This window comes from Erinaceus europaeus, chromosome 13, assembly GCF_950295315.1.
Source record: "Erinaceus europaeus chromosome 13, mEriEur2.1, whole genome shotgun sequence".
Taxonomy (NCBI): domain Eukaryota; kingdom Metazoa; phylum Chordata; class Mammalia; order Eulipotyphla; family Erinaceidae; genus Erinaceus; species Erinaceus europaeus.
The window spans coordinates 85,209,657-85,231,381 of record NC_080174.1 but is presented as its reverse complement, the minus strand read 5'-3'; the positions used below and the strand labels follow the sequence as shown (position 1 = coordinate 85,231,381).

The 21,725-nt window shown below is 42.6% G+C and overlaps 1 long non-coding RNA gene across 1 annotated transcript; it reads right to left on the bottom strand.

Moving 5' to 3' along the window:
• Window positions 1-1,135: 1,135 nt before the first annotated feature.
• LOC132542564 (uncharacterized) lies at window positions 1,136-15,714 on the bottom strand. The gene is made up of 4 exons (XR_009553563.1): window positions 15,595-15,714; window positions 14,327-14,456; window positions 6,106-6,157; window positions 1,136-1,656 (listed from the first exon to the last, which is right to left on the bottom strand). It is a non-coding gene; the product is annotated as an uncharacterized LOC132542564 (long non-coding RNA).
• Window positions 15,715-21,725: the final 6,011 nt, after the last annotated feature.

The window sequence follows — 21,725 nt, the reverse complement described above, 5'->3', positions numbered from 1 at the left end:
ACACTTGGGGGGGAGAGGGGGGAGTTTCCCAAGTGGTGAAGCAGTGCTACAGTTGGCTCTCTTTCTCTCTACCTCTTTACCTTCCCCTTTTCATCTCAGTTTCTGTCTGTTCCTATCCAATAAATGAATAAACAAAATGTTAAAAAAATTGATATGCAAACCAGTAAGTCAGAACAGACTCCCAGCCAAACAGGATGGACTTCAGCTTCAATAGCTGAATATGATGACTGCATCCTCTCCTTGCCTACAGAGTTTCAGTACTATCTCCTCCTACTTACAGATAAGAACTCTAGAATTAGATCACCTGGGCTAAATCACGCCGTTGTTTAAGCGTTGCAGATTTTCTTTCCTTCTCTGCATTCAATCTCCTCTTTAAAAAGGAGTATAATAATAATAGTCCTTAATACTGTGGCTATGAATATTAACTCTTCTAGAGTAGGTAACATATTTACAATTATGCCCAGTATGTAAGTATTGGTTATGATTCTTGCTTTCCCCAAACTACAGTCTTCAACATGTGGAAGATACTAGGCTGAGGAGAAACATGTACACTGCCCATTAGCCAACTGTTATTAACACAAAGTCCCAACCAGTCAGTAAAATAACAGAATCCCAAGCCTAAGAATGAGGTCCCATTGTAATCGTTTAATAGGGGCTGGGGGGGGGGGGGTCACTGGGTCTTCAATGCTCTGCTCTGAGCAGACTTTTTCCAGATAGAAGCCAACAGTCTATGGGAAAGAAAGACACCATAGCAGAGAAGCTTCCTCTGGGGCTGTGGGAGCCTGGATCACTCACATGACCAAGCAGGCGCACTATCCAGGCAAGCTATCCTCAGGCCTCCAATTGGCATTTAATATTTTTTTAATGTTCATTTATTCCCTTTTGTTGCCCTTGTTTTATTGTTGCAGTTATTACTATTGTTGTTATTGATCTCATTGTTGGATAGGACAGAGAGAAATGGAGAGAGGAGGGGAAGACAGAGAGGGGGAGAGAAAGACAGACACCTGCAGACCTGCTTCACGGCTTGTGAATCGACTCCCCTGCAGGTGGGGAGCCCGGGGCTCAAACCAGGATCCTTATGTGGGTCCTTGCGCTTTGCACCACGTGCGCTTAACCCGCTGCACTACTGCCCGACTCCGGTATTTAATATTTAATGTTTGTTTGAATGTGTGAGCTCACATTCTCTCCTTCTGCCATTCTCCATCCTGATGATCACCTGTAGCAACCATTTTACTCAGCACCACGCTGCTTAGAATTTCCAGCACATTTGTTGTCAGGGCCCAAGCACATAGTTAGTATTAATAATATTTTTTTTTTTTAAGCAGAGCATATGTGTGCTGGGTGGTAGCAAAAGGAAACAACAGTCCCAGCATGACTGGGTCACTGAGTCCCTGCAGGCTGCCTTTGTGCTATCATTACCACTTTACCGCAAGTGGGAGGAAAAGGAAGTAAGAGACAGACTGCTTGCCGACCTGGGTGAGCCGAGAGCTGCTGATTAAAGCTGGAGATAAACCACTTTTCTCAGTTTCATCTTCTTGAACCTAATACCAGCTGTTTTGAGCTGAGAGGTACCATCCTCCTGCTGGGAAGCGGCCTGATGCTACGAAAATGACTTTTACTCCTTGGAGTGAAACAAGTGATCAGCTCTTTAAGAACCTAAAGGAAGAAAAAGAAAAAAAAAAAAAAGGCTTCAACTAGCCTTGTGCCTTTTACCCTCAGGCCAGTGGAAAAGTTAAAAGCAAAAGCACAGGAGACAGAGAGAGAGAGGAGAAAGGGAGAGGGGGAGAGTGAAAGAGAGAGAGAGTCTTGAGGTTCTGTTTTCAAAGCATCTATCACCGCAGGCTAATTCAATTTCACGAAATTGAAATGGCGGGTTCTGCACTGGCTCCTGAAGGTACTGCTGGCCAGAAGCCCTGGGGTCCTTTATCTTTCACCCCTCTGGCTCCATTTGGGAAAACTAGAATCCAGAAAGGAAGCGTAAACACTGCTTCAGCCTCCTCCACATTATTAAAAAGCATGATTTCTCACCTCAAAAGGACAGAGAGAATAAAGCTTCTCTTGACTGAGGCACAGCATGTTTACTTTCCAAGACCTTTTAGCCCTCACCCTGGAGAAAAAAGGATTCTGTGGGCTGTCCTTTTTTCTAAGGGGGAGGGGGGAGCAATGGGTGAATGTCGTATGCTTTACATTGGTTTGTTCTAGCCCCCCCCCCCCCCAAGAGAATTGGATCAGTCCTGTTAATTTCGCGGGCCTGCTTGGCCCGGCCCCAAGTAACCCCGGGAGAGGGTTCCTGAGTTGGAGAGTGCCAGAGTTCCGGAGTTCCTGAGTTCGAGAGTTTCAGGGTTACAGAGTAAGAGAGAGTTCCAGTGTGTCAGTTTCAGAGGGTTCTCAAGTACGAGAGTTTCAGAGTGCCAGAGTTGGAGGGTTCCCGAGTTACAGAGTAAGAGAGTGCTTGTGCCGTCGCAAAGAGACAGCCAAGTTCTGTTTGGTGATTAGTTTGTCTTAGTTTGTGAATCGTTGTTCCTGAATAAAGAAATACAGCTGCCCTGCCCAGCCGTTGTCTCTGCGTCTCTGTTACCCGCCTGTGAAGCAAGCCAGCCCGGCCAGAGCCTCCGAAATTTTAACAACAGGTGAAAATGGTTGTTTCTATTCAAACTTCGCTTATCACATCTGCTCTATATTCTAGGGAAAGAATCTTTATTGTATTTCTTCTTTGCAAAACTTCTCTTTATGATTTGAATTTACAGTTTTAGAACGTCCATGCTGCCTGTAGTTGACGGCTTTGGAGAACACGTTATGAAATTCATATTCTGAGATTTCTCAGCCTGGTTTCTAGGATACTAGCCAAACAAAGAGAACTTATCAGCTCCCCATCAAATCTAAATCATTAATCTTTCTTTCTTTCTCTTCCTCTCTTCCTCTCCCTCTCTCCCTCCCTCTCCCTCTCTCCCTTTCCCTCTCTTTCTTCCTGTTTATTTTTGTCACCACTAGGGCTTCACTGCTCCAAGGTGTTCCCAGACAGAGAGACATGGAGCTAGAAAGGCAGAGGGAGAGAAGGGAAAAAAACACAATACCAAAGCCTCTTCCAGTGAGGTAGAGCCTGGTTTAAGCAGGAGCACTATCCAGGAGAGCTCTCTTGCCAGCCTCTTGTTATTTCACCTCAGGTTTGATTTCAAGAGCATTAACTGTGGGAAGGCTTCACTACTCAAGCCAATTGTGTACAATTACCATCTTTTATTGGGAGGTAATCTCCTTAAAACAATACAGGCCCACGATTCAATCAGCAGAGAAGGGCAGAGGGAGGGGCCTTCCAGAAATCTCTCTGAAGAAAGCTGCTTTCATAAGGTCTCTTGGGTTTGCTTTCATCTGATGCCTAAATTTACAGCATATTTCAATGATATGTTATCAGGATGGCATGTGGACTAAATTTTGATAGGGCCTAGCTCACAGTTCTGGCCTCTCTCTTTCTCTCTTTCTTCCTTTCTTTTTAATCTTTATTTAATGGACAGAGACATCCTGAAATTGAGGGAGGAGGGGAAGATGGAGAGGGAGAGACACAGAGAGACGTCTGCTGCATTGCTTCACCACTCACAAAGCTTTCCCCCTGAAGGTGGGGACTGGGGGCTCAAACCTGGGTCCTTGCGCATTGTGACGTGAGTGCTCAACCAGGTGCACCACCACCCAGCCCCCCAATTCTGGTCTCTTTAGCAGGTCTGTGACTCCCAATTTTTTTTTCTAGCTTGGGGTGGGGGGGTTCCTATTTATCTGAGTGACTCCTACCTTTCCACCAGCTTGGGCGCCACTCTATCTATCTGAGGGGCTTCCTAAACTTTCACCAGCTGGAATTATTACAATGTCAACATGCATAATATTTTCACCTGTCAGGATTATAACAATGTATATGCCTAACACCATTTTCAGTGTAAGTTTGGGGGGATGAATACAATTTTTAAATGAACTAACAATGGTCCTGTTATCTGCCTCATAGAACATGCATTTGCACAGGGGTGGGGCAGAAAAAAATTCAAATGAATATAATCTTGGAATAGTGATCAGCATTGATAAAAAGAGAGAAATCTGCCAGAATGGGGGGGGGGGGGGGATTTGATCTTGCCGGGCGTCCTCTGGCCAGCAGAAAACATCAGCAACACGGGGAACCAGGAACCAGGCAGTGAGGGTAAGGTGCAGAGGAAAGGGCCTTTGGAATATAACTAAAATATGCCTACCAGCTATCTACAGAACAGAGAGCACCCCCCCCAACTCTTCATCTGCACTACTCCAGCCTTTAAGTTCATGATTAGTCAACAACTTGTTTGGCTTTATATGTCAGCCTGGAGTAGTTAGACCCCAGTGAGGACAAAAAAAAAAAAAAAAAAAAGAGAAGGTTGATGTGCTTAAGAAGTAATTCATGTGGTGTCGGGCAGTAGTGCAGCGGGTTAAGCTCACGTGGCACAAAGCCCAAGGACCGGTGTAAGGATCCTGGTTCGAGCCCCCGGATCCCCACCTGCAGGGGAGTCACTTCACAGGCGGTGAGAAGCAGGTCTGCAGGTGTCTATCTTTCTCTCCCCCTCTGTCTTCCCTTCCTCTCTCCATTTCTCTCTGTTCCTATCCAACAACAAATGACATCAACAACAATAATAATAGCCACAACAAAGCTACAACAACAAGTGCAACAAAAGGGGGAGAAAATGGTCTCCAGGAGCAGTGGATTCATGGTGCAGGCACCGAGCCCCAGCAATAACCCTGGAGGCAAAAAAAAAAAAGAAGTAATTCACTAAGCAGAGAAATGTTAGCTCAACTGGTAGAGAGCAGGACTCGCATGTCTGACACTTCTGGTTTTATCCCTGCACTGAATGTAAATGCACCATGCTCTGGCTTCTCTCTCTCTTCCATTCTCATGTGAAACTTTATCTCATGTGAAATGAAGAAAATAAATCTTTTTTTAAAAAAAAGAGAAGTGATTGATTTACTGTTTTGGATATGCAGGACGACTTAGATCATCACTATTGGCTCATTTATTCATCAGCTTATCAAACAATTTTATTTAACACCTGCTGTGTGCTGGACTGTAGACTAAGTACAAGTGATAATGATACAGTTCAAAGTGGGAAGTATTGCAAGGTTGCATCAAGAGAATAGATGAGAGTGTAGGCCTTAGAGACAGCTGTGTGAAAGGGTGGACAGGACCCTGTCAGCTGGCAGACTGTGTGACTGCCCTTCTCACCCATCTATCCACCACTCTGCCTAAGCCCTGATCCTCAGTAAAAGAGAAAGATGGTTTACTTGAGATATGAATCCACCATCTTCTTGGGTCCACTATCACCTGACAACAAGCTAGTTATCTTTGTACAACCCTTGTTCTATTTTATTTTTGAAATATGTTTTGTTTTATTTTAGTGAGGGAGAGAGAGAGAGAAATAGAGACAGGGAAGGCAAAACAGCTCACTTAAATAATGTGTTGCTTTGGCATATATGTAACATAGGTTTGGGCCCATTCCCATGGCACTGAGGAAGCTTTGGTGCTGTGGTCTCTTTCAACTACTCCTCTCTTGCTCTCTTCCTATCTATCTGAAAAATAAATAAAGCAAACTGCCAGGAGAGCCTGAGGGGGGCTTCTTCCCAAGCAAGTGCTCTCTGGGTTGGAGAGAATGCGACTGGAGCCAACCTAGGCTGCTGCGTGGGAGAGGGATCAGGAACCCGTCTTGGCAGGAGAGAGACTCTGGGACTCTCAGAGCTGGAAGGCAATCCCATGTGTCTTTAATCAGAAGAGCAGCTGTATTTATACTCGCCAAGAAGGAAATAGTAGGGTGTGAAAACAGGATGTGCTGTAGAGAGGGTGGAGCGAAAAGAGAGTGGTGGAAAACAGGGTGTGACTAGGAGAGGGGGCAGAGCCAAAAGAGAGTGCTAACCAGTGCGATGAAACCAGTTCCCTGCAGGCAGGATGGTTCTCAGGTAAAGAGTGATTATGTAAATAGACCACAGTGTTAAGCAGGGGGGAGCTGGTGTACTGCCCAACAGCAAACAATGAGAGAAAAAGACAAACAGAACTCGGGTTCTGTAATCAGCTTGCTTAGACATACACATTCTGAGGACATAACTACTTACCCACTGTGTGGTCGTGACAAGACACTTCATCTCAGAGTTTCAGTTATATTGTCTGTAAAACAGAAATATCATTTTCTACTTTCTATTTAGTTGAGTTAAAAATTAAATGAGACATTATATGCAACAAAAAAACTCAGAATAATGTGTTTCTTATAATAAGTATTCAAAGAAAAGTGACTGTGTGGTGGCATAAGCAGGTTATATAAGCCCTGTGAATTGGTGATAGTAAGTTGAATTTTAAATAAAGTCTGGGCTGGGCAATTATCTTTAATAGACAAAAAGGGAGTGTGATATTCCAAAAAGTGGGAATAGCATTTTAAATGTCCTAAGAAGGAAGATAGTGTCGTTTCTGTGACCAGCAACAATAGCCCATCCTAGCACGTAGGAATCACAGAAGAGTACCAATATAAAATGAACATTTCCCTGTAATTCCATCCTCCACAGATAATCACTGAGTAATTGCCAGTTTCCTTTTAAGCTATATCAAGCTCAAATATTAAAGCAATATCCCATAGTCTACTTTTTAGTTAGAAATTCATTATGAAAATTTTCACATTACTCTTCAGCAGAACATTTAAAAACTATTTCTTACTGCAGGCCACTCTGGGTTCCCCCCTCCCTCTGGCCACAAGGGGCAAGGGTCAGAGCATCTCCCCAGGGAGTCCCGGGGTAACTCTGCGTGTCAGGGGCAATGTGTGCAGAGAGAATCTCAGATTCATTCAACTCCGGGGGCAGTCTCAGAAAGGTGGGCAACCCATTTATTGAAAGAAAAGGCAGGCAGATATACCCCTAACTTGGCGGGTGTGGGGGGGCTGAGGTAACCATTAACCCAAACACAAAGCAATACAATGCATAGTCACATTTTGGCCAGCAGACTAATCATAAGTAAAAGGTTACCATACAAGGTTTGGTCACAAGCTTTACAATGTACATTTTTCTGGAGGTAGATTGCAGGCACTTTAGGGCAGCGGGGGAGGGGGGAGAAGGGAAGGCAGCTGAGCAATCAGGATGCTTTAAGGTTAACCGCACACAGTAATCCATGGCTTTTAATTAAAGAAGGAAAGGGGAGGGGTCGGGTGGTGGCACAGCGGGTTAAGCGCACATGGTGCAAGGTGCAAGGCCCAGCACAAGGATCCCGGTTTGAGTCCCCGGATCCCCACCTGCAGGGGAGTCGCTTCACAGGTGGTGAAGCAGATCTGCAGATGTCTCTCTTTCTCTCCCCTTCTGTCTTCCCCTCCTCTCTCCATTTCTCTCTGTCCTAGCCAACAACAAATGACATCAACAAAATAACCATAATAACCACAACAAGGCTACAACAACAAGGGCAACAAAAGGGGAAAAATGGCCTCCAGGAGCGGTGGATTCATGGTGCAGGCACCGAGCCCAGCAATAACCCTGGAGGAAAAAAGAAAAAGAAAAAAAGAAGAAGGAAAGGGGGGAGGTGGCACGCTCATGTCCAGGGGTCCAGCCATCCTAAATTACAGAGACGGGGGGGCGGGAGGGACCTGACATATCTCAATGCACAGGGGGGAGAGTTTGGGGTCAGACCCACTCAGACCTCATGGAAACTACAGCCTGGACTTTCCGGGACAGAGGGCCCATTCTCCAACATGTTATTAATAGAATATTACAAGATTTTACCATCACCATGTAGAGCCCCACACCACACTCACCACCAGAGTTCTGCATCATCACCCTTCCACCTCCCAAAGAGAACCACCATCATTCTCAAAAATCATAGAAGCAGTCTGCTTGCTTCTGAGCTTTTGTTGTTGTTATTATTTTTTTGGGGGGGCAAGTTCATGTGTATCAGATCTCTAGATTCCACATATGTGTGAAATCATCTGGTAGTTATCTTTTATCCCTTTACTTATTTCACTCAGCATAACTGCCTTCAGTTCTATCTATTATGTCCCAACGGACAAGATATTATATTTTTTGATTGCAGAGTAGTATTCCATGGAATATAGATCCCAACACTTTTTCAGCCAGTCACCTGTAGATGGGCATTTAGGCTGCTTCTACTCTTTGGCTAGTGTGAATAATGCAGCTATGAACATAGGGGTGTATATGTCCTTTCTAATTAGTACAGCAGAACATTTTTAGCAGTTCCATAAAGTTCCATTGCAAGTTTTAAGCAACATGCTCATTCATATATGGTTAGTATCTTTTAATTATTTCCCTTGAAAAATTTTGTAAAATTAAAACTTCTAAGTTAAAGTACATGCCCATTTTAAAGCTTCTGAGATGTATAAGAACAGTCTTCTTAAGGGCTTCCTGATTGCATATTTTAATTATGATAATGCAGATATTTAGTATGAGATAGAAGTCTATTCAGGAGTAATTTTTTAAAGATTATTCATTTATTTATTTGAAAGGTAGGAGGAAAGGCCAGGTGGTGGCGCACCTGGTTGAACACACATGTTACAACACACAAGGAGCCAGGTTCAAGCCCCTTGTCCCCACATGCAGGGAGAAAGCTTTGCAAGTGGTGAAGCAGTGTTGCAGGTGTGTGTCTCTGTCTCTCCTTCTCTATCACACCACTCCTTCTTGATTTCTGGCTGTCTCTATCCAATAAATAAAATAAAGATAAAAAATTTAAAAAGAAAGAAAGAAAGGTAGGAGGAGAAAGAGAAAGAACCAGGTATTACTCTGGTACATGTGCTGCCAGGGATCAAACTCAGGAACTCATGCTTCAGAGTCTAATTCTTTATCTATTGTGCCACCTCCCAGATCACAGGAGGAAATTTTTAGGGGTAAGCTCAACTGGGGACACAGTAGTCAATCCCATGTCCAGTTGGAAAGAAACCAGGAAGAGAGGAAAATGATGTTCAGTTTTGCCAGTTCTTAGACTTACAGTCTTATTTTTAAATGTCTTTGTTGAGGGATGCATTGTTTACAGTTGATAGTAAAATACAATAGTTTGTACATGTGTAATATTTCCCAGTTTTCCACATAACAATACAACCCCCACTAGGCCCTCCTCTGCCACCATGTTCCAGGACTTAACTTTTACCTATTCTTATTATTGGGGTTTTGTTGCTGTTTGTTTTGGTTTTTGATAGAGGCAGAGAAGCAGACAGAGAGTGAGAGACCACAGCATCAAGGCTCCCTTCCATATGGTAGGGGCAAGGTTTCAACCTGGGTTACACACATGGCAAAACAGTGCTGATTATTTCTTCTATAGAAAGGTATTCCTTTAAGCGCAGGTGGCACAAAGCGCAAGGATCGGCATGAGGATCCAGGTTCGAGTCCCCGGCTCTCCACTTGCAGGGGAGTCACTTTACAGGCGGTGAAGCAGGTCTGCAGGTGTCTATCTTTCTCTCCCCTTCTCTGTCTTCCCCTCCTCTCTCCATTTCTCTCTGTCCTATCTAACAAGGATGACATCATCAACAACAACAGTAATAACTAGAACAACAATGAAAAACAACAAGGGCAACAAAAAGGGAAAATAAATAAATATATAAAAAAAGAAAGGTATTCCTTTTGTCTAGTAAGTTAGTTTGCATCATGCTAAGTCTATTTCCTTTATTGACTATACTGTCTACTTCTTTCTTCCTTCCTTTCCTTCTCTCTTGTTGGAAATACATTGTCTACTGACCGTAAGCAAAAGGAATTATGGGCTATTTACATACTTAGCATATGGATGAGGTCACGAGCAAATGACAGATGCAAACTTGTGAGGGATTGTGGGTACTACAGACTATTTAATCAAACCTCTGGCATAGTCCAGCCCCCTCTTGCCTTTAGCTTTTCGTTTCTTCTTCACTCCCTCTGGTTTGTCCTTCACCTGGCTATCTCTGTCTTCTCCTGGGACCAGTCAGTGCCTGTTGCAGCTGACGCTGGGGAATAATGCTTAAGGACTGTGGCCCACACCTCCACACATGGCTGGCTGTTCTTATTTTGCTACTGCAGTTTTTATGTACCTAATAAACCTGCCACTTAATAAACATCAGAACTAAATCCCCCAGAAGTTTTGACTTTTTTAATTACAATCTCTTTTGGAGCGAGGCAAAGAGAAATTGATAGGGAAAGGGGGGAGATAGAGAGGGAGAGAAAAAGAGACAGACATGCAGCACTGCTTCACCATGCTTGTAAGAGAGGCCCAGGGGCTTGAACCAGGTACTTGCACATGGTATCATGTACATTCATCTGGGTGTACTGTGCCCAGCTCTCCCCATCCCATCTGCCTCCTATTTCATGTTCACTTCTCACTTCCTTCTTCAGTAGGACAGTAGGTGTTTGAGATTATTAGCAAATGAATTACGTCACACAGAGAAGGGAAGTTATAAAAGCAGGGACTTGGAGCAGCTGGCTCTCTCTTTGGCTGCTGCTTCTTCTCCTGGTCAGAAGCATCTCGATGGAGATGCTCCAGGTATCCGCCATGACTACTTCTCCTGGGAACTGAACACCTGTGACTCTGCTAGCCAGTAAATTTTTAGACCATGAGAAACCTATATACCTCAGCTGATAATTGTTTATCTTATGGGACTGAACTTTCTATACTCAGACTTTATGGGTCTAGCATACTCTTTTAAAAAAATATATTTGTTTATTTATTTATTCCCTTTGTTTTATTGTTGTAATTATTCTTGCCATCATTGTTGGATAGGACAGAGATAAATGGAGAGAGGAAGGGAAGACAGAGAGGGGGAGAGAAAGACAAACATCTGCAGACCTGCTTCATCGCCTGTGAAGCGACTCCCCTGCAGGTGGGGAGCCAGGGGCTTGAACCAGGATCCTTATGCTGGTCCTTGAGCTTTGTGCCACATACGTTTAATCCACTGCACTACTGCACGACTCCCAGGCCTAGCGTACTCTTTTTTTAAAAAACATATTTATTTATTTATTCCCTTTTGTTGCCCTTGTTCTTTTATTGTTGTAGTTATTATTGTCATCGTTGTTGGATAGGACAGAGAGAAATGAAGAGAGGAGGGGAAGACAGAGAAGGGGAGAGAAAGACAGACACCTGCAGAATTGCTTCACCACCTGTGAAGCGACTCTCCTGTAGGTGGGGAGCTGGGGGCTCGAACTGGGATCCTTACTCCTGTCCTTGCACTTTGCGCCATGTGCACATAACCCACTGCACTATAGCCCGACTCCCCCTAGCATACTCTTAACCCCTGATGATAATTGCTTATTTTGCCTTTTACCCATTTCACCCTAATAAAACCTTGTATTGTTACTATTCCCAGCTCTCCACTGTGACTCCTTAAGCACCAAAGTCCTATGTCTCTAGTTTATGTCTCTAGTTACAACACAGCCTCTAAGCCACCCCCTTTTTTATTTATTTTATTTTTGAAAGAGACGCACAGAGAGAAAGAGACAGAGAGAGAAACCTAAGCACCCCCTTTTTTAAGTTAAAGTTTCGACAAGTCTGCATGAAAGTGAATTTCACATTAGCTCCTGAAGCTTCTATCCTGAAGTGGGAACAGACCTAAACAGGGGTCTTCATACATGGTAATAAGTTCTCTCTATGGGGTGCGACACCACCCACAACTAACAATGTCCTTTTTTTTTTTTATTGGTTTTTCTTTGTCAAAAAATATTTATTTCCTTATTTTATGAGACAGCAAGATCACAGCATTTCTATTGCAAACAATATGCTGAGGCTGGAACCCAGAACTTCCCACAGACCAGTGCCTGCTGTCTGCGCACTGACCCACATTCCCAGCTTCCTCGTGTGTACTTGGAACATAATATATACACTTTTAAAGATTAAACGTTTTCTTTTCTTAACTCCATTAGCTTTTCATTTTTTTATTATCTGTATTTATTTATTGGATAGAGACAGCCAGAAATCGAGAGGGAAGGTGGAGACAGGGTAGACTGTCACTAAGGGAACAGTCATTGAGCTGGCCCGAGAGCAGCTAGATCACTGAGTGTAGAACTGTAGCGAAATGTCTGAACTAAAAAAAATAAATATCTATGTACCAGCTGAACAGACAATAATGTAAACTATGTAAATAGATCAGCTATTCCAGAAAAAAAAAATTAAAAAGTATGAAGACCAGCCAACCAAAAAGATTCATAAAGATAAAGGCAAAAGAGCCTTCATAAGATACTGAGAAGTAGGGGGGCTAGGTAGTGGCACAACTGGTAGAGTGCTCAAGGACCAGGGTTCAAGCCCTCAGTCCCACCTTCAGAGGGAGAGCTTTGTGAGTGGTGAAGCAGGGCTGTAGGTGTCCCTCTCCCTTTCTATCTCCCCCTTCCCTCTCAATTTCTGGCTGTCTCTATCCAATAAATAAATAAAGATAATACAAAAAAAAAGATACTGGGAAGACTGGCAAAAAAAAAAAGTGTATATATGTGGGCATGTGCAAAGGGGTAGTGATTCCATGAGGCTATGATGGGAGCCAGAATTATATCATGAGTAAAGACTAGGAGCATTGTCAAGAAAGTGAAATACTATCAGACAAAGAAAATAAGATCTGAAGCAAAGAGTTATGTTTCTGCTTAAATGCCTTCAAAGATTCTACTTCCCTGCAGAGAAATATTCACAAGCACAGTATGATAGTCAGAGACTGCTCAGGAAAGCCCAGGGCAGGTAATTTTTTTTTTTTAAGAGTGTATCTAACATCAGTAACTGGTTAGACAGTTCCCATATGGAGACTGAAAGAGCAAATGGAAGCTCTGTAGTAGTCTGAAGAATAAAAGTTGCAGGAAGCCATTGTTTTTTGTTTGTTTATTTGTTTTAATGGGGATCCTACAGAGAAAATATTGTATTTCTAGATTTGGGGAACTTGAGAGAAGTTCTGGGGGGTTTAGGATTCAGATTCCTTGAATGTAAACTGAGGCCAGAGAATCAGACCTTGGATTATGCAAAGACTTTCAAGACCCATCTGGAGAGACATGCTTAGCACAGCGGCCTCCTACATTGCCAAAAGGGTTGTCACTAATTACTGGCATCCACAGGACATAGAAAAGTTGAAAGCAGCTGTTTTGAAAATAAACTGCCCCACTCTCCGAAGGGAGGCTGGGTCAACATATTCAGTCACCCAAGGAAGATGGGTCCTGAAATGAGTGTAGCCTAGAATGTTCACAGCTATGACCCTGGAATGTGAGCTCAGGCCTATAGGGATGCAGAGGTTACACAGGCTCCTGTGCTGAATATGAATAAACATGGGCCCTAGGTCAGATGGATGGGGTTTATTTACAGTTAAAGGTACTTATATGCTTTCCCCACATTTGGGAGTTACTCTCTTCCCTGATGCAGCTTTCTAGTTCTATTCCCAACTCTGACATCATCTTTTCAGACGATATTTTTAGCTCACTTTCATGTTATCACTGGGGTTCAGGCAAAAATCAGTAAAGTCACAGCCCCCGTTGAATAAACCTAAAATAAACTTCCTAGCTTCTTCCAACATGAAGACCTCAAATTTCATCTGGTACATTCTTACCCTTTGGTTCCTGATTACTAAACAATTTGCTCTGCTTTGTATCTTAATGTTTTTCAGCCAGCAAGTTGCAGATGCTACCATGATGCCAACCTGACTTCCTGGGTAGACAACCCCACCAATATGTCCTGGAACCCCACCTCTCCAGAGCCCTGCTACACTAGGGAAAGAGAGAGACAGGCTGGGAGTGTGCTGAACCTGTCAACACCCATGTCCAGTGGAGAAACAATTACAGAAGCCAGAACTCCCACTTTCTGCATCCCATAAAGATCATTGGTCCATATTCCCAGAAGGATAAAGAACAAGGAACCTCCCAATGGAGGAGATGGGACACAGGACTCTGGTGGTGGGAGCTGTATGGATTATACCCCTCTTATTCCACAGTCTTGCCAATCATTATTCTTCCCTGATCCAGCTTTCTGGCCCTTTTTTCAACTATGACACCATCTCCCCAGACAATAACCTGTGTCCACCTAGATATCAGATGTCAGGCAAAGGCAAAAACTAGTAAAGGCATGGGCCCTTGGAGATGGCAAGAGGACAGAAGTCAACTCCCTTCCCTTTTCACTCTCCAGTCTTTTCCCAGGGTTTCCCACTAGCAAAAGCTGACAGGAAGGCAGCTGGAAAGGATACTGAGAAATGCAATTTGCAAAGTCTCAGGCCAGCATCACAGACTAGACATAAATGGCTGGCCTACTTGCAGAAACATGGCAGATTCAAAAAAAAAAAACAAACAGCCAGCCCACATGGCATGCAAGATCCTGTATAATCTGTATCCACAAAACAATGTAGCTTGAGCTTCAAGATCCAGCTTTACCACTTACCATCTGTGCAGAACCCAAGCAAGTTATATGTGTCTACGCTTCTCATTCCTCTTCTCTGAAATGAAAATTTGGAAGTGTATGTACTATTGTCTTATTGTACTCCATGTGCAACCCACAAGTGAAGTAGAGCCTGAAAATAATATATTTTTAAGATTAAGCATCAGTAACACACACAACCATTGGTAAGGGAAAGAAAAATAAAACTACTTAAAAAGAAAAAGGGAGAAAGTCATGGACTCAAATCAGGCCATTCCCTGACCCCCAGAGAAGACATGGAGAGCAGTTAACTCAAGTCGTCTCTAAAATCTAAACTCCCTCCCTCTCAGTGCGCTTTCAGTGTTTAATAAAGACTCCTCCCACTTCCTCTTACCAGTAGGACTTCAGTCAGTCAATATTTGGAAAGCTTGGGCCTTCTTTTCTTCAGTGTAGGATATATAAAAAGGCTTTAAGGAGAATTTTCTTCTTAACTTGGAGATCTTTTCTTAAAAGACAAGTGTTTTAATGGCTAACTAATGTCCTCTTGGTACAGACAGATACCTTAAACTTTTTATATATCGTTCTTTAAATTTTTATATATAGTTAGAATTGTAATCCTAATAGACATCTAGATTATAGGCTTTTCTTAACAATAATGTTATTTATACTAGAGTTCCTTTCCCTCCCCAACCAATAGGTGTAAAAATTTCTCTTTTTTAACAGTAACAATAATAGCTATAGGTCAAATTTTTCAGCTTAACAATAGTAATTGTTAACTAGAATTTTTTTACCAGGGTTATCACTAGAGCTCAGTGCCAGCACTATGAATCCATTGCTCCTGAAGGGAATTTTTCCCTTTTTCTAATTTTTTATTTTTTTTATTAGATAGGACAGAGAGAAATTGAGAGCAGGCAGAAAAATGGAAAGAGAGAGAGAGGGAGAGAAAAGATAGATACCTGCAAACTTGCTTCACCACTGCTGAAGTGGACCCCCTGCAAGGGGGAGGAGAGGGCTTGAACCCAGGTCCTTGCACTTGGTAATATCAGCTTAACCAGGTGCACCAATGCCAGGCCCCTTAACTAGAATTTCTTACCAATAACTTTTTATCTCCACTTACTCAGTTACAGGAGGATTTCATGTACAAAAGCACACAACAAAAATTAATGAATTGCTGGGGAAAAAAAAATCAGGCAACGCCCTACTCCCCCCCCCCCCCAAAGCTGTGAAATCTGCATCCAGAACACTAACAAAAGCAATAGTTAGAGGTCTGGCTAGATAGCTCACTAGCTCACCTTGGGCATGACTTCTTTGCCGTGCACACGGCCCATACTTGAGACCAGACTCCGCTGCACTTAAGAAAGCTTCTGCTGGGAGTTGGGCGGTAGCACAGCAGGTTAAGCGCAGGTGGCGCAAAGCACAAGGACCAGCATAAGGAAGAAAGCTTCTGCTGTGGCATAACTTTATAAATATGGCTTCCTTCCAGGCTGATGAAATGGCAACAACTCCAAGAGATAAGCCAGAGAAGCCACCCCCTCCCCTCACCTCCATCTTTAGAGTTTAGGGCTTTAATAAGCGAAAAGTTTGTGTCTTAACTGCTAGTCCCCTGATTTAAGAATCCCAATAAGGCTCCTTGTTCTACTCCAGGTAGAAAACATAAACAAACTCCTGTCTCCATACCTGGTAAATGAAGTAAGATAGGAAGCTACCCCCTGACACCACCTTGAAGGCAACAAATGTCTGTCTCTGCTCACCCAGCAGAGTCCAAATGGGAAATCCCAATAGAAATATGTAAGTAGTGAGCCCTTGTCCTTTGTCAATGTGCCTCCTGTCTCACTTTGTAGGCAGTTGTATCCTTTATCCTGTGTGCCCATTCCTTCCCTAGGTGACTGTTACTTAGCCTATTTAAGAAACTGTGTAACTTTTGCTTCCTGTTGATTTATTCTTTTGGGCCCCCTCACCCTTACTGACCAGAAGACTGCAAATATACTTTTCTCTAAAGAAATCTTCAGCTGCAGTGCTGTAATTAATGGCTCTTCCTCACTGTTTTCCATCTTTCTTGCTATTTGGAAAAGTCAGCTCAGAGTAGTGAGTGTCCAATGACAAAAATTCTTTTTAAAAAGTAACAGTCAGTCGGAATCTTGGGGAGACGATCGAGATGATACAGTCAGGCCATGACACATAGCTGGATGATACAGTCAGGCCATGACACATAGCTGAAGGCTGCTTCTGAGAATATTTTAAGGCATGAAATTATACAGTGAAAGTGCATTCATATAGGAGCATAGAAAATATAGAGGGACGCGGAGCTCTGAGCCAACCGATTGCAATGAGCATAGACAGTGAAGGAAATGTACCTGACAGGCACCAGAATACCCTTGAAGGCTGGGCTTTCCAGAGATCGAGCCTGAAACAGGCTCTCATTTCTAACTTCTTAAAAATAGAGCAGTAAGGACCCCAGCTTTAACCACAGTTGAGTTGAGAGCTTTCTCATTTCCTGCAGAAAGTTCTCATTTTACACCTAGTCTTTCGTTACCTTGTGTAGGAAAAAGCTGTGTCAGTACTAACTCAAATTTATTTGACTGAAACTATCCCTCATTATCTAATCAAGTGTGAGTTATCTGGAATTGTAAAAACACATATTGGAGCAGAACGATCTATACTGATGTCAGTGTCTTGTAGGAAATAAATAGGGAATAACAGGCAAAATGCTGTGTAGAATGGTTGGACCCTAGGAAAATGTTAACATTACTGCTGCTGTTCTGAGGTCTTCTCTTCAGCTGCTTTCCCTATGCTACCGAAACATATTTCCATTCCCACTCCAGCCAATCTAAGGCACGTATAGTAATAGCCTGTGTTGGAGTCTTACGATTCCATGCATGTGCTTGAGTTCTGCCTCTGCTTAATGTCCATCAACCACCTTGGTCCTTATCCTTACCCAAACCGACTAGTTCTCATGCCTATCTACCCGTGTGCTAAAGAAATATTTCCTGATGTTCTTTGGTCTGCACTCCTAGAGAGCCCTGAGCAGCCGTCTAGAGACTGACTCCTCTCTTTCTCACCAATGACTTAGAGCTGTGCCACAGAATTCTTGCTTACACTAGTATAGAAATTGTTGCAGGGGAGATGGAGGGAACAAGGCAAAGGGCACAGAGGTTCCCTTTAAGCTCCACTGATATGATTCATTCCCATGAATATCCATGTGGGAAAACCACAAGAGATGCTGTCAGTTTCAGAAAGACCAATGTTTACTGAAGCAGAGCAGAGATAGGAAAGGCAGAAAGGAAATAAATTCAAGGGCAAGTCACAGGATGAGGGCAGCCCAAGTTTCTGGGCTACCCAACTTAAATAGTGGATTCAGGGGATGTCGAATGAGACTCTGGGGTCATCATTTGTCCTTACTCAGCTTTTGCAGTCTTTTTCTCAGTCTGATAAGTGTAAACACATTTCCACACACTGCCCATGCCCAGAGCTCCATATCTAATCCCCTCCCCTGATAGCTTCCCTATTCTTTATCCCTCTGGGAGTATAAACCCAGGATCATTGTGGGGTACAGAAGGTGAAAAGGCTGGCTTCTATAACTGCTTTTCCACTGAACATGGTGAAGATAATATTTACCAGATGAGATTTAAAAAACGGTATAGAGGGGGTCAGGCAGTGGCGCACCAGGCTAAATGCATATAGTATTAAGTATAAGGACCCACACAAGGATTCCAGTTTGAGCCCCTGGCTCCCCACCTGCGGAAATGGGGAGGGGGAGGTCACTTCACAAGCGGTGAAGCAGGTCTGCAGATGTTTGTCTTTCTTTCTTCCTCTTTCTCTCCCCCTCCTCTCAATTTCTCTCTATCCTATCCAAATAATGTAAAAAATGGCTACCAGTAGCAGTGGATTTGTAGTGCATGCACCAAGGAATAGAACACTTTGTTCACTGTCTCTTATATAGTAAGAATTTAGCTGCCATCTTTCTGCCATTTTCCCTGGCTTCCAAGCTTACAGGGTCTAAGCTGAATCACAGAAGATTAATGACAAGTGCAGCATGCCCCTTGTATTGGTGGTGGTTGGCACTCAGGAGATAATCAGCATATATAAACAGAGATCTCATGCCTGCCTGGTTAAGAATTTAGTCAAATGGATTTTTAAACATCCTTTAGTCTTCATAAGAAGATCTGTATAATTCTGTTAAATAACAATGTCAAATTTGGTCAAAATAAAATTTTGGTCTAGCCTATCTCTAGTAGCACTACAATTCTATTTGTAAAAAATATATATATTTAAAATATTTTGTTCAGCAATTATGTCTTTTTAAATTCCAACATGCATTAAGTCCAAGCAATATTAAAGAGGGTATCTTGGGTGGAGGGTTGATAGCATAATGGTTATGCAAACAGACTCTCATGCCTGAGGCTCCAAATTCCCAGGTTCAATCCCCCGCACCACCATAAGCCAGAGCTGAACAGTGCTCTGGCTAAAAAAAAAAAAAAAAAAAAAATTAAAGAGGGTGTCTTATAAGTTAAACTCATTACCTTAAGCAGTCTGCCAGGGTTAAGAAATGTCCTAGGAGGGTAATTTTGGAGTAAAGTAAGTAAAACCCTTTACATTTTCAGTTTAAAATAATAATAATAATGAAACAGCTAAGCCACATACAACTTTGTGAAAACTCAAATCTGGGCTAGGAAGTTACGTTACCACTTGGAATTAAGAGTACTGACCTTTAACAGCCTAATATATATTGAAGAGATTACACTGACATTTGACTTAGCTTTTTCTTAAGGTTAAAACTGGAGCTTATAGAATTAATTAACATTTATTGACTTACTTAACCAAGGTAATAAACATTCTAAGATTAAAGCTTTTAGATAAAACGAAGTCTCATTTAGAAAGCTAGACATGTTTTGTGACAATGCTCCTCAAAATTTAAGATGCCAGGGGATTGAATTATGATGTGGAAAACTGTGAAATGTTATGCATGTACCAACTATTGTGTTTTGCTCTCAACTGTAAACCATTAATCCCCCAATAAGGAAATAAAAAAAAGAAAGAATGTAAGATGCCAAAAAAATCTGAATATGTGTGGGTTAAATTACTTCCTTTTTTTTTTACCAGAGCACTGCTCAGCTCTGGCTTATGGTGGTATGGTGGATTGAAACTAGAGCCTTGGAGTCTCAGCATGACAGTTTTTTTGTATAACCATTATGCCATCTCCACCTACCCTGGATTAATTTTCCACAGAGTTCTAATATTTTGTAGCCACTCAGAACATTCCAGATCTCTTACTGATTACACACTCTTTCAGTTTTAGAGATTCGAGGATGAAGAGCTGTCACATAACAAACATTTAAAATAATTTGATATTTGCTCTTAAAATGTTTTTATTTAGATTAACAGAAAGAACATTTTTGCCTTTATATTATCATAAATATGGGGTGGTGGTGCTTAAATTGCTTATAGCACCCTGATACATTGGATCAACCTTCTCGTGGTGCATCCCGTGAGTACCCATTCATTGGGGAAACTGACGATCCTTCCTAGCCGACTGAATCCACGTGGATCCCAGTCACTTTCAAAGCCAGCAACAAGCAGCTCCTGACAGCTTTCAACCTGACCTGTTGACTGGCTACGGAAGAAGGGCAAACACTAGAAGAAGGAGAAGCACCCTGAAGCCAAGGCAGGAGGCTCAAAGCTGACTCACATCACCACCACCACCACCACCAGCCCCCTATAGGGTGGCTATGGAGGAAGGGAGCCATGCTTGTTTCCCCAACATTTAAAAGTTTGTCACGCATTATCTCAACAAAGAATTGAGAGCATGATTTTCAGGAATTTTAAATTTTATTTGGAAAATTGAGGACATTCACATGCTAGGATGAGAGAGAGTGAGAGAGAAAAACAGAGGGAGAAAGAGAGAGAGAGACAGAGAGAGAGAGAGAGACCAGTACTCACATGATGACCTGAGCTGAGGACAAGCCATGCCCAGAGGTTTTTTAACACCCAAGCCCCGCCTTCACCTTTCTAAGCCACACCTGTCACCAATCCCATTTTCTGGCTGGTCCCCTCCAGGACCCTCCTGTCCCTCAACAGGGTAAGTGAAGGGCAGCCTAAGGAACGTATCCAACAGAATTTTTTTGTGGAAAGAAGCCAACAGTTGTGGGCGGGGGGGGGGGGGGGGGAGCCTAAAGCTTACCCTGGGGGTTCAAAGTTAAGTTACAGCTTTTTTTTTTATTATAAGAGCTGTTAAGACTAGAAGCAGGGAGTTGGGCGGTAGTGCAGCAGTGAAGCAAGTTTGCACGTGTCTATTTCTCTCTCCCCTCTCTGTCTTCCCCTCCTCTCTCCAGTTCTCTCTGTCCTATCTAATAATGACAACATCAATCACAACAACAATAATAACTACAACAACAATAAAACAAACAAGAGCAACAAAAGGGCAAATAAATAAAAAATAATTTTTTAAAAAAGACTAGAAGCAAAACCTAGTTGTATTTCATGCGGTGTGCCTACCAGAACCTTCTAGCCCTGACCTCAGCTGTGCAGATTTAAAATGACTGAGCCTCTTCCTTTTTTCCTCTGCTGTACATCCAAGGAACCTGGCCCTAAGGAAGAGAGAAGTGGTGGTGGCAATGAGGAAGAAAGTGAAGTGACGTGTTGCCTGTGAGGGGGGCAGCTGGAGGAGGGAATGTGAGCAGATTACAGAATTCGCCTACATGCTGTATTTGCCTATCTTTTCCCTCGCAGGAGCAGAAGAGATCTAATTGCAAAATTAGATCTTGAGGCCACACAACACTGCACCCAAAGGAAAGATAGAGGAAACTCCAGTTGGGAGAGCAGAGGAGGTAGCACTTATCAGATCACTCCAAAAGGAAGAAGGGTCCGGCACCTGCCCTCCCTGCGGAGCACCCAGAGCCGGGACTGCCCCACTCTCTGAAGGGAGGGGTCAGCTTTTCCTCAGTTGGTGCCATGTCAATGGACATAATGTTTATGAAAATACCTTTTATTATTTATTTATTTCATTTTAACAAGAGAGATACAGAGATAAAGATAGAGAGACACAGATGGGGTGGGGTGGAGGAGGGCACTGTTCACTTCTGGCTTATGACGGTACCAGGGTTTGATACTGGGACTTCAGAGTTTCAGGCATGAAACTGTTTTGCATAATCATGATGCTGTCTCCCCTACCCTAGACATGTTTTGATCTGTTAGGATTATTTTCTTTTTTATCAATACATATGATGAGAGAGTGAGAGAGTATTGTTATATGGAAAACTGGGAAATGTTATTCATGTACAAACTACTGTATTTACTGTCAAATGTAAAACATTAGAAATAAATAAATAAAATAATAAAAAATACATATGCTTTAATAAACCTCTTTGGCAGCAAAAAGAAAAAAGAAAACAAAATATATGAAAAAGAAAGAAAAGGTTCCTATTTT